The following is a 13,184-nucleotide window of genomic DNA, read 5'->3' as shown; positions in this document are numbered from 1 at the left end:
ATAATCATACTAAAGATACAATTTAAACGATTTTTCACTTTAGCTATTGAAATATTATTTAAATTATATAAAGTGATATAATCAATTTATATAATTTAAATGAAGAAATTCTAAAAGGAGTCTTAACTTCAATCTATGCATCTTTTAATCTAAAAATATATATTTCAATCTCATTTAATTATTTGCATATATTTAATTAAACAGTGAAAAAAATCAAAATAATTGTAACAAAAATCAAAATAAAAACTACGATAAAAAAATCATATTCAATCAATTTCTTAATTTTATTTATCAATTTTTTTAAATATTAATATAATTTTTTTATTTATTTTTACAGAGTAATAATAGGTACAAATTCCAAATATACAAGTCTTACATAGGTCCTTTGTAAAAAAGTAAGTTCCACTAAAAAATAAAGTTTTTTTATACCTTTTCAAGATGGGATCTATTTTTTGTCAAAAATTTACACGAGATTTGCCTATTTAGAATTTATATAAATCATTTCTCTTTCTGCATACATAAGCATTAGGTGAACTTTTTAGCTCGATTTTTCACTTTTCATGTCTTCATATATTAAATAATGATATATACAAATTCAAAATATATAAATTTTTCGCACATTTTTTTACAAAAAAAAAAAATGGATCTCATTACAAAAAAAAAAATATGAAAATTTTACTTTTTTACAAAAGGCTTATGCAAGATCTTTGCATTTGAAATTTATCCCAACATTACTCAAATGTATTTATTAATTCGAGATTGGGCAATTTGTCCATTGCAGTGTCACTTGCCCAACGTTCTTATATTAACTTATACATAGTTGTGTTCTCAGCAATATTTTAAAATATTATGACAATTTAATAAAATGATTATAATTATTTTAAATATTAAGAAATACCCATAATTAAAATTAAAAAAATAATTTAAAGCCTCTTTCTCATCATCAGCGCTAACACCAAAACTCCTATTGATTTTAGCCTCTTAATCAATTTGGGGGCATATGCTGCATATAATAATATTCTTGTGACCAGATGTGATATTCACGATAAGTTTGTTAATGCTTCATTTGATGGGAGAGTGATGCTATTTTATATTCTTTCCAAATTAGAGAATTATTATCAATCCTATCAAATCTTTTTAAATCTTCTCCTCTACCAAATCCAATAATATTTTTCCAATAATGTTAAGTACAGTGTTAAGGTGTACAAGTTCCACACATTCTCTTTAAAAAAAATATCAATATCGTAAAAAAATTTTTATGTGAGTCTCAAATTTCTCCTGAATTTTTCAATGAGAATACGCGAAACTTGATAGCTTATTCGCCTTAAGATTATATCTAGCATTACTCATCCAATAATACTTCTTCTTCTTTTTTTAATTTATTTCCGATGACTATTCTAATACGTTTGGTAAATAAGATGAAATGAGATGATAAATTCTCAAAACTTGTCATAATTTTCTTTCCAAACATCACTCAAACATAACATAATGTTTAATTTCAAATCTTCGATTTTTATAAAATTTAAACAAAACATAAAAATCAATAAAACTTTTTCAAAATTCAAAACAAAATGTCAAAAGTTATATTTAAACAATTTTTTTTAACTTTATAATATTTTTATTGAATAATACTAGATATAATCATTAGTTTGCAAGCGTTGAATACTCTCTTTAAACAAAATTATAGTCCACCATTTAAAAATTAATATTTTCATGTAGGTCATATATTTACTCACTTTTTTTCAAAATGGATGCACACTCTATGATTTCAAATTTCATTTATCATTTTTCTCTTACTTTTTTTCTCTTATATTTTAAAAAAATAATAAAACATGTTAATTCAAACCATTTAACTAGTATTTACATAATTTGAAATATTTCAAGTATCCAAACCAGCGTTTAGTTCATGTTTGGATATAAACAATTTTTAAAATATTTTAATTTGGATGAGAAAAATATTTAAAGATAAAGTTTTTGGGGGGTTTAGAAAAGTTACGAGTCCCATTAAATTACGTTTAGATATTAAAATTTGTGAGAATTATTTTATTAAAAGGCTTTTTTATGTTTTGTTTGGAAACTTTAATTTTAAAATTAAAAAAGAAAATGACTAGGCACCACTGTGGGCCCCCTAATTTTTCTCGTTTTTTTTTTTTTTTTTTTTTTTTTTTTTTGAATAGGAGTTTTCAACTGATGAAGTCAAAAAATGTACGAAGGAGAACTCAAAAAATTCTGAAACAGATAATTTCGTGTCTTGCAAGTTAGAAGCGAGATCATTTTAAATGACCAAAAAATAATGAGGAGTAATTTCAATTCATTTTATTTTATTATCTTATTATTATAATTTTTTTAAAATTTTGATATAAAATATAATAAATAATTTAATTTTTTCAAATCATAAAATAATATTAATATTAAAAAATAATATTTTAATAATATCTTATTCAAAATATCTAAAATAATTTCATCTTAACTTAATATCCAAATAGCACTTGATTTTGGATAATTTTCGATTCCGTTCGGATAGTGAGATAAGATAAGATGATTTTATATGAAAAATTATTATTTTGAGATTTAAAATAGTTGAATTATTTATTATATTTTATGTAAAAATTTAAGAAAGTTGTAATGATGAGATGAAATAAAATCATTTCTGTATCTAAATGGAACCGAATCTATCCAAATATATTTCTCATTTTCAAAAAAATATTCAATTAATTTTTTAGAAATAACTAAATTGACAAGTATTTGATTTGGTAGACTTTTTAGTTTTTTTTTTTTTTTTGGTATATGATAATCAAAAGGAGTGGGAAGATTGCAGTGATTCCTAGGAAAAGCCGGTGCTCTTGTCTTCGAACTTGAAGCATGTGTTGTTATTAACGATGATAGATGGAAATTATAAAATAAAGAATTATTTTGCTAAGGATAAATGATGTAGTTTTAGAGTTTGTAAATTTTGTAAATATATATTCAAAAAAAAATTAAGATTTAATAAAAAAAATTATTTTTTAATAATAGACTACGTTTTTTTTTAAATTGATTACACCAACTCATGTATATAATGTTATCTAGTTAGCATCAACATTGTTGCCTAATAAATTAATGATATTTTTTAATCCTATTGATGGGAAGAAACAAAATACATAGTCGATGGAAGATGCGCCAAAATAGAAGATAAGTTCAGGATTCGGAAGTACGTGTATGGCAGCACCACTCACACCCAATGTTTTGAATACCGTACCGGATGGCGTACCGGTCAAGACACTGAAACAAAATATTTCGATACCGGTACCGTTTCGTGTACCGTTTCGGGATAGTCGATATATGAATAAATTATATATATAAATATATATAACAATTATATTCTAAAATAATAGTTTATATATGAATAAATTATATATAAATACATACATACATATAAATTATAAATAGTCTAATTTAAATTGGGGGTTAAAAAATAAACTTGTAGTTTGAAAAAAAAAAAAAAAACACAAGGCCGGTACCGGCCGAAATATAGGCCGGTACAGGCCGAAATTTAGGCCGAAACGGCCGGGTATTTTGGCCGGTACGGTATAGTACCTGTACCGGCCAGACGGCCGAAACGAAAAATTTCAGCCGTACCGGCCGGTACGGTACGAAATTAAAAACATTGCTCACACCAGCAAAGGCAAAATGGCTTCGGCTTCCCTCCTGTAGCTCGAGAAAACGACATCACCGATTATTAAAATGTAAAAATAGATCTAACAGATTTTATCAAATCATATCAGTTTATGAGTTTATTTTATATAATTTTTTTTATATCTGTAACAGTTTTTTTTATAGGCGAGCACCCCACCGAAATGAGATCCTACATGTTTAACCTCTTGTGCATATCTTATAGTAATCTTATTCCAAAGTTTAAAAATTGAAAGTTGATAGGATGTTAAATATATACTTTTTATAGATAAAAGAGATTAAAATAGTTGGCAAATCTCACAATATTAATCACATAAAGTTTATATTTCTCTTAATATATACTTTTTTACGAATTTTGAAAACCAAAAGAAGCATATATTAAACTAGTAATCATACTACAACTTTATGCACAACATTATACGTATTGAATAAAGATCTCATTTCATCAGTTTTTTCTATTTTAATTAGAACTCTCGAATTTTAAATTTTAAAATTTTCACAATTTTAATAGCTGACACTTGAGTATGTATAGTTATGTGTAAAATTGTAAATATGGATGAAATGAGACTCTCACTTAATACATATAATATTGTTGAGTGTTGCAATTTAATTTTATAGATAACTTAGTTTAATTACGTTCTTATCTAACTTATTACATCTCTTTTATTTATAAAAAGTATATATTAAACATCTTATGCTCTAGTTTTCAGATTTTGGAATAACATTTCTATTGGATGTGTACAGAAGGTTAAACTTTATCCATGCTGTTTATTTTTTCTTTAGATGACGTGGAAGACTGTAATTTTAATAACTGGAGATATCCTGTTCTTGACTACATGAAGGAAGCCGAATCCAAGCAAAATTAAGGCATCGTTTGAATACATAAATGGTTTCATCTCATCTCATCTCATCTCATCTTATTATTATAACTTTTTTAAATTCTCAGACAAAATATAATAAACAATTTAAAATTTTCAAATCCTTAAATAATAATATTCTAATAATATTTTATTCAACTTTTAATTTTCATCTATAACCATCTCATCTCATCTCACTATCTAAACGGTCCAAAGTGGGGGAGAAATGAAAAAAAATCCAAAAGGGTAGAGATGTATAGCAGTTCTTCTAGGTACAACCGTTTGGGACACCAACTGCATACCAAATGCTGAGGTGGACTGAGTGTCAAATGACTTTTTTATATTATATTAAAAAAAACAAAACACGAAGAGAAGAGAAAGAAAAAGAAAACATCGGCTTCATCAAATCCCCTTCATCTCCCCTTCGTTTGTCTCTTCTCTCCCAAATCCCACCCAAATCTATTCGTCTAATCTTCGATCAGTCTCCTCTGCATCGACTGTCTCCTCTGCATCGACTGTCTCCTCTGCATGCAACCTACCTCCGCCACTAGAAGAAAATCCTCTGTGCGTGACCCACCTTTGTCAAGGTCAATCCTCTCCTATGCTTCGTGACGACCACCAGCCAAGGTCATTCAACTTTGAATGCAAATTGGTCTCCTAAATCGGCTGCATTCCAACTTTTACTTACTTCATATATCATGATCTTTTAATAATATTTTATGTTAAAATATGATGATTGGATTCAAAGAAAGTACATAATGTTCATATGTAATCAGCATTATTCAAAATCCTCGCACAACATTAAATGTGAATGATTCACATAATCACGATTTAAATAAAGAATTAATGGAACCCATATCTATTTTTCATATTTTGTTTTGTCATTTTCATTTGAAATTAATTTTTTTGGATTATACCCATATGTTGGCTTTAATGCCACTATAATATTGAGAATTTTTTTTTTTTTTTTTTATAGTCATTTCAAATAATAATAATTATTGGAAAAGTTTTCTTGCAAACAAGTTCGCACACCAACCGCGCACTGATGCAAAATGTACATATCCGTTCAATAAAACGGTGCGAATTGAAGACGAAAATTATTTACGTGAGACAGAAGACCTTCTTATTCTTTCAAAAAACTTTCCTTTTATTTTTCTTTCCAATAAAAAAGCCATGTGAGTATTGGTACTCAGTTTGGTGCGCTAAACCGCTTGTACTTAATAAGGCTCATAATTATTATTTATGTCGTTATCTTAAGCATTGTGTAGAATGAAGTGTACCAAATTTAATAATCTCTTAATAAATTTGCCTCCTCAATTATCGAAGGGGTTGCTAGATTTTCTGGGAGGGGGAAGTTCTAAGATCATCCATACAAAGTAATATTTTTCAGAGTATTGATTTATTTAACAAATTTTAATTTCTCTTAAAATAGTAAAAATATCTTAATTATTTTCTTGAATTACCTCTGACCCATGAATATGTATAGTTATATGTGTAAAATTGTAAGTATGGATGAAATGAGACTCCAACTTAATACGTATAATATTGTCGAATGTTGTAGTTTAATTACGTTCTTATCTAACTTATTTCATCTCTTTTATTTATAAAAAGTATATATTAAACATCTTATGCTCTAGTTTTCAAATTTTGGAATAACATTTATGTTGGATGTGTCCAGAAGGTTAAACTTTATCCATGCCATTTATTTTTTCTTTTGATGACGTGGAGGACTGTAATTTTAATAACTAGAGATGTCATGTTCTTGACTACAGAAGGGAAGTCGAATCCAAGCCAAATTTAAGACCTCGTTTGAATGTAGAAACAGTTTCATCTTATCTTATCTCATCTCATTTCATTATTATAAATTTTTTAAATTATCAGATAAAATATAATAAACAATTTAAAATCTTCAAATCTTTAAATAATAATAATATTAAAAAATAATATTTAATAATATTTTACTCAACTTTTAATTTCCATATAAAACCATATTATCTCATCTCACTATCTAAACGGTCTTAAGTGGGGAGAAAGAAAGAAAAATCCAAAAGGGTAGAGATGTAGAGCAGTTCTTCTAGGTACAGGCAGTTTGGGCACCAACTGCACACCAAATGCTGAGGTGGACTGAGTGTCAAATGCCATTTTTATATTATATTAAAAAAAAAACACGAAGGGAATAGAATGAAAAAGAAGACATCGGCTTCATCAGATCCCCTTCATCTCCCCTTTTGTTTGTCTCTTCTACCCCAAATCCCACCCAAATCTATTTGCCTGACCTTCAATCAGTCTCCTTTGTGTCGACGGTCTCCTCAGCATGCAACCAACCTCCACCACTCAAGGAAAATCCTCTGTGCGCGACCCACCTTTGTCAAGGTAAGTCCTCTCCTGTGCACCGCTATAACCACCAACCAAAATGATTCAACTTTGAATGCAAATTGGTCTCCCAAATAAGCTGCTTTCAAATTTTTTCTTACTTTATAGATCATGATCTTTTAAGAATATTTTATGTTAAAATATGATAATTGGATTCACAGAAAGTACATAATCTTCATATGTAATCCGCATATTCAAAATTCTCGCACAACATTAAATGTGAAGGATTCACATAATCACAATTCAAATAAAGAATTAAAGGAACCCATATCTGTCTTTCATTATTTTTTTTGTCATTTTCATTTGAAATTAATTTTTTTGGATTTGACTCATATGTTGGCTTTAATGCTACTATAATATTGAGAATTTGTTTTTTTATTGTTGTTTCAAATAATAATAATTATTGGAAAAGTTTTCTTGCAAGCGAGTTCGCACACCAAACCGCGAACTAATGCAAAATGTCAGACATATGTTCAATGAAATAGTGCGAATTGAAGATGAAAATGATTTTCGTGAGACAGAAGACCTTTTTATTCTCTAAAAAAACTTTCCTTTTATTTTTCTTTCCAATAAAAAAAAGTCATGAGTATTGGTACTAGGTTTGGCGCGCCAAACTGCTTGTACCTAACAAGGTTCATAATTATTATTTATGTCGTTATCTTAAGCATTGTATAGAAGGAAGTGTACCAAATTTAATATTCTCTTAATAAACTTGCCACCTCAATTATCGAAGGGGTGCTAGATTTTCTGAAAGGGAGAAGTTCTAAGATCATCCATACTAAGTGATATTTTTTAGAGTATTGATTTATTTAACAAACTTTAATTTCTCTTAAAATAGTAAAAATATCGTAATTATTTTCTCGAATTTCCTTTGACCCATGGATATGTATAGTTATATGTGTAAAATTGTAAGTATGCATGAAATGAGACTCCCACTTAATATGTATAATATTGTTGAATGTCGTTGTTTAATTTTCTAGATAACTTAGTTTAATTACATTCTTATCTAACTTATTTCATCTCTTTTAATTATAAAAAAGTATATATTAAACATCTTATACTCTAGTTTTCAAATTTTGGAATAACATTTCTGTTGGATATATACAGAAGGTTAAACTTGATCCATGCCGTTTATTTTTTTCTTTTGATAACGTGGAAGACTGTAATTTTACTAACTGGAGATGTCATGTTCTTAACTACAGGATGGAAGCCGAATCCAAGCATAATTTAAGGCCTCGTTTAAATATAGAAACGGTTTCATCTCATCTTATCTCATCTAATTTCATTATTATAACTTTTTTAAATACTCAGACAAAATATAATAAACAATTTAGAATTTTCAAATCCTTAAATAATAATAATATTAAAAAATAATATTCTAATAATATTTTATTCAAATTTTAATTTTCATCTATAACTATTTTATCTCATTTCATTATCCAAACGGTCCTAAGTGGGGAGAAAGGAAGAAAAATCCAAAATGGTAGAGATGTAAAGCAGTTCTTCTAGGTACAAACGGTTTGGGGCACCAACCGCGTACCAAATGCTGAGGTGGACTGAGTGTCAAATGCCATTTTATATTATATTAAAAAAAAACTCGAAGGTAAGAGAAAGAAAAAGAAGATATCGGCTTCATATGATCCCCTTCATCTCCCATTTGTTTGTCTCATCTCCCCAAAATCCCACCCAAATCGATTTGTCTAACTTTGGGTCGGTCTCCTCTGCGTCAACAGTCTCCTTTGCATGCAACCTACCTCCGCCACTCAAGGGAAATCCTCTGTGCACAACCCACCTTTGTCAAGGTCAGTCCTCTCCTATGCTCCGCGATGACCACTAGCCAAAGTCATTCAACTTTGAATGCAAATTGGTCTCCCAAATCGGCTGCATTCAAATTTTTTCTTACTTTATAGATCATGATCTTTTAACAATATTTTATGTTAAAATATGATGATTGGATTCATAGAAGGTACATAATGCTCATATGTAATCCACATATTCGAAATTGTCGCAAAACATTAAATGTGAAGGATTCACATAATCACGATTCAAATAAAGAATTCAAGGAACCTATATCTGTCTTTCATTATTTGTTTTGTCATTTTCATTTGAAATTAATTTTTTTGGATTAGACCCATATGTTGGTTTTAATGCCACTATAATATTGAGAATTTTTTTTTATTAATTGTCATTTTAAATAATAATAATTATTGGAAACGTTTTCTTGCAAGCGAGATTGCACACCAAACCGCGCACTAATGCAAAATGTAAGACATCCGTTCAATAAAATAATGCGAATTGCAGACGAAAATGATTTTTGTGAGACATAAGACCTTTTTATTCTCTCGAAATACTTTCTTCTTATTTTTCTTTCCGATAAAAAAAAAGTCATGTGAGTATTGATACTCGGTTTGGTATGCCAAACTGCTTATACCTAACAAGACTCATAATTATTATTTATGTCGTTATCTTAAGCATTGTATAGAAGGAAGTGTACCAAATTTAATAATCTCTTAATAAACTTGCCTCCTCAATTATCGAAGGGGTGCTAGATTTTTGTTAGGGGGAAGTTCTAAGATCATCCATACAAAGTGATATTTTTTAGAATATTGATTTATTTAACAAATTTTAATTTCTCTTAAAATAGTAAAAATATTGTAATTATTTTCTCGAATTATCTCTGACCTGTGGATATGTATAGTTATATATGTAAAATTGTAAGTATTGATGAAATTAGACTCGCACTTAATACGTATAATATTATAATATTGTTGAATGTTGTAGTCTAATTTTATAGATAACTTAGTTTAATTACATTCTTATCTAACTTATTTCATCTATTTTATTTATAAAAAGTATATATTAAACATCTTATGCTCTAGTTTTCAAATTTTGGACTAGCATTTCTGTTGGATGTGTACAGAAGGTTAAACTTGATCCATGCCTTTTATTTTTTCTTTTGATGACGTGGAAGACTGTAATTTTAATAACTGGAGATGTCCTGTTCTTGACTACAGGAGGGAAGCCGAATCCAAGCAAAATTTAAGGCCTCATTTGAATATAGTAACAGTTTCATCTCATATCATTATTATAACTTTTTTAAATTCTCAGATAAAATATAATAAACAATTTAAAATTTTCAAATTCCTAAATAATAATAATATTAAAAAATAATATTCTAATAATATTTTATTCAACTTTTAATTTCCATCTATAACTATCTTATTTCATTTTACTATCCAAACGGTCCTAAGTGGGATGAAATGAAGAAAAATTCAAAAGGGCAGAGATGTAGAGCAATTCTTCTAGGTATAGGCGGCTTGGGGCACCAACCGCGTACCAAATGATGAGGTGGACTGAGTGTCAAATTCCATTTTTATATTATATTAAAAAAAACAAAACACGAAGGGAAGAGAAAGAAAAAGAAGACATCGGCTTCATATGATCCCCTTCATCTCCCATTCATTTGTCTCTTCTCCCCCAAATCAATTTGTCTAACCTTCGGTTGGTCTCCTTTGCGTCGACGGTATCCTCTGCATGCAACCTACCTCCGCCACTCAAGAGAAATCCTCTGTGCATGACCCACCTTTGTCAAGGTCAGTCCTCTCCTATGCTCCACAATGACCACCAGCCAAGGTGATTCAACTTTGAATGCAAATTGGTCTCCCAAATCGGCTGCATTCAAACTTTTTCTTGCTTTATAGATCATGATCTTTTAACAATATTTTATGTTAGAATATGATGATTGGATTCAAAGATAGTACATAATGTTCATATGTAATCCGCATATTCGAAATTCTTGCACAACATTAAATGTGAAGGATTCACATAATCACGATTCAAATAAAGAATTCAAGAACCCATATCTGATTTTCATAATTTGTTTTGTCATTTTCATTTGAAATTAATTTTTTTGGATTAGACCCATATGTTGGCTTTAATGCCACTATAATATTGAGAATTTGTTTTTTTATAGTCGTTTCAAATAATAATAATTATTAAAAAAAATTTCTTGCAAGCGAGTTTACATACCAAACCGCGCATTGATGCAAAATTTAAGACACCCGTTCAATGAAATGGTGCGAATTGAAGACGAAAATGATTTTCGTGAGACAGAAGACCTTATTATTTTCTCAAAAAACTTTCGTTTTATTTTTCTTTCCAATAAAAAAAGCCATGTGAGTATTGATACTTGGTTTGGTGTGCCAAATCGCTTGTACCTAACAAGGCTCATCATTATTATTTATGTCGTTATTTTAAGCATTGTGTAGAATGAAGTGTACCAAATTTAATAATCTCTTAATAAACTTGCCTCCTCAATTATCGAAGGGGTGCTAGATTTTATGGGAGGGGGAAGTTCTAAGATCATCCATACAAAGTGATATTTTTTAGAGTATTGATTTATTTAACAAACTTTAATTTTTCTTAAAATAGTAAAAATATCGTAATTATTTTCTTGAATTACATCTAACCCGTGAATATGTATAGTTATATGTGTAAAATTGTAAGTACGGATAAAATGAGACTCCCACTTAATACTTATAATATTATTGAATGTTATAGTTTAATTTTATAGATAACTTAGTTTAATTATGTTCTTATCTAACTTATTTCATCTCTTTTATTTATAAAAAGTATATATTAAACTTTTTAGGCTCTAGTTTTCAAATTTTGAAATAACATTTCTTTTAAAATATGATGATTGGATTAAATGTGAAGGATTCACATAATCATGATTCAAATAAAGATTTGAAGGAACCCATATCGTCTTTCATAATTTGTTTTGTCATTTTCTTTTGAAATTAATTTTTTTGGATTAGACCTATATGTTGGGTTTAATGCCACTATAATATTGAGAACTTGTTTTTTTTTTTTTTTTTTATAGTCGTTTCAAATAATAATAATTATTAGAAAAATCTTCTTGCAAGTGAGTTCGCACACCAAACTGCGCACTGATGCAAAATGTCAGACATCCGTTCAATGAAACAGTACGTATTGAAGATGAAAATGATTTTCATGAGACAGAAGACGTTCTTATTATTTCAAAAAACTTTCCTTTTATTTTTCTTTCCAATAAAAAAGCCATGTGAGTATTGGTACTCAGTTTGGTGCGCTAAACTGCTTGTACCTAACAAGACTCATAATTATTATTTATGTCGTTATCTTAAGCATTGTGTAGAAGGAAGTGTACCAAATTTAATAATCTCTTAATAAAGTTGCCTCCTCAATTATCAAAGGGGTGCTAGATTTTTGGGAGGGTGAAGTTCTAAGATCATCCATACAAAGTGATATTTTTTAGAGTATTGATTTATTTAACAAACTTTAATTTATCTTAAAATAGCAAAAAATATCGTAATTATTTTCTCGAATTACCTCTGACCCGTGGATATGTATAGTTATATGTGTAAAATTGTAAGTAGGGATGAAATGAGACTCCCACTTAATACGTATAATATTATAATATTGTTGAATGTTGTAGTCTAATTTTATAGATAACTTAGTTTAATTACATTCTTATCTAACTTATTTCATCTATTTTATTTATAAAAAGTATATATTAAACATCTTATGCTCTAGTTTTCAAATTTTGGACTAACATTTCTGTTGGATGTGTACAGAAGGTTAAACTTGATCCATGCCTTTTATTTTTTCTATTGATGGCGTGGGAGTTTGTAATTTTAAATAACTGAAAATGTCCTGTTTGGCAAGTGGGAAAAAAGGGAGAAAAATCCAAAAGGGTAGATGATGTAGAGACCCCCCGCCTTTAGATTTGAAAAATAGGAAAAGGAGGCAAGTGAAAAGTGGATTAGCTTTCTTCCACCCAGATAAAATATCTATAAAAGTATAATGTTTCGTAGGGAATAGGGATGTCTTGCACTGAAAGAGAAAGAGTCAACTCGACAACTTGTTGCGAGGTTTATGACTTGTTTGTATAGATAAACTAAACCATTTTATTATTATAATTTTTTTCAATTATCACATAAAATATATATAAATAATTTAATTTTTTCAAATTTTAAAATAATAATAATATTAAAAAATAATATTATAATAATATTTTATTTAATTTATCTAAAATTATCATATCTCATTACACTATCCAAAAGAATCTTAGTGCACAGAAATAATTTATTTACTAAAGAACCATATAAACCATATACGAGTAATCAGAAATAATTGATTTACTAAAAGGCCATATAATTTATTTGATATGATATATTAAATTTTAACTCACAATAAGTAAATTCGTAAATTTATTTTTATAAGATTTTTTTTAGACCCAAC

This window comes from Juglans regia, chromosome 14, assembly GCF_001411555.2.
Source record: "Juglans regia cultivar Chandler chromosome 14, Walnut 2.0, whole genome shotgun sequence".
Lineage (NCBI taxonomy): Eukaryota > Viridiplantae > Streptophyta > Magnoliopsida > Fagales > Juglandaceae > Juglans > Juglans regia.
The sequence above is the reverse complement of the archived record's forward strand: the minus strand, read 5'-3'. Positions refer to the sequence as shown.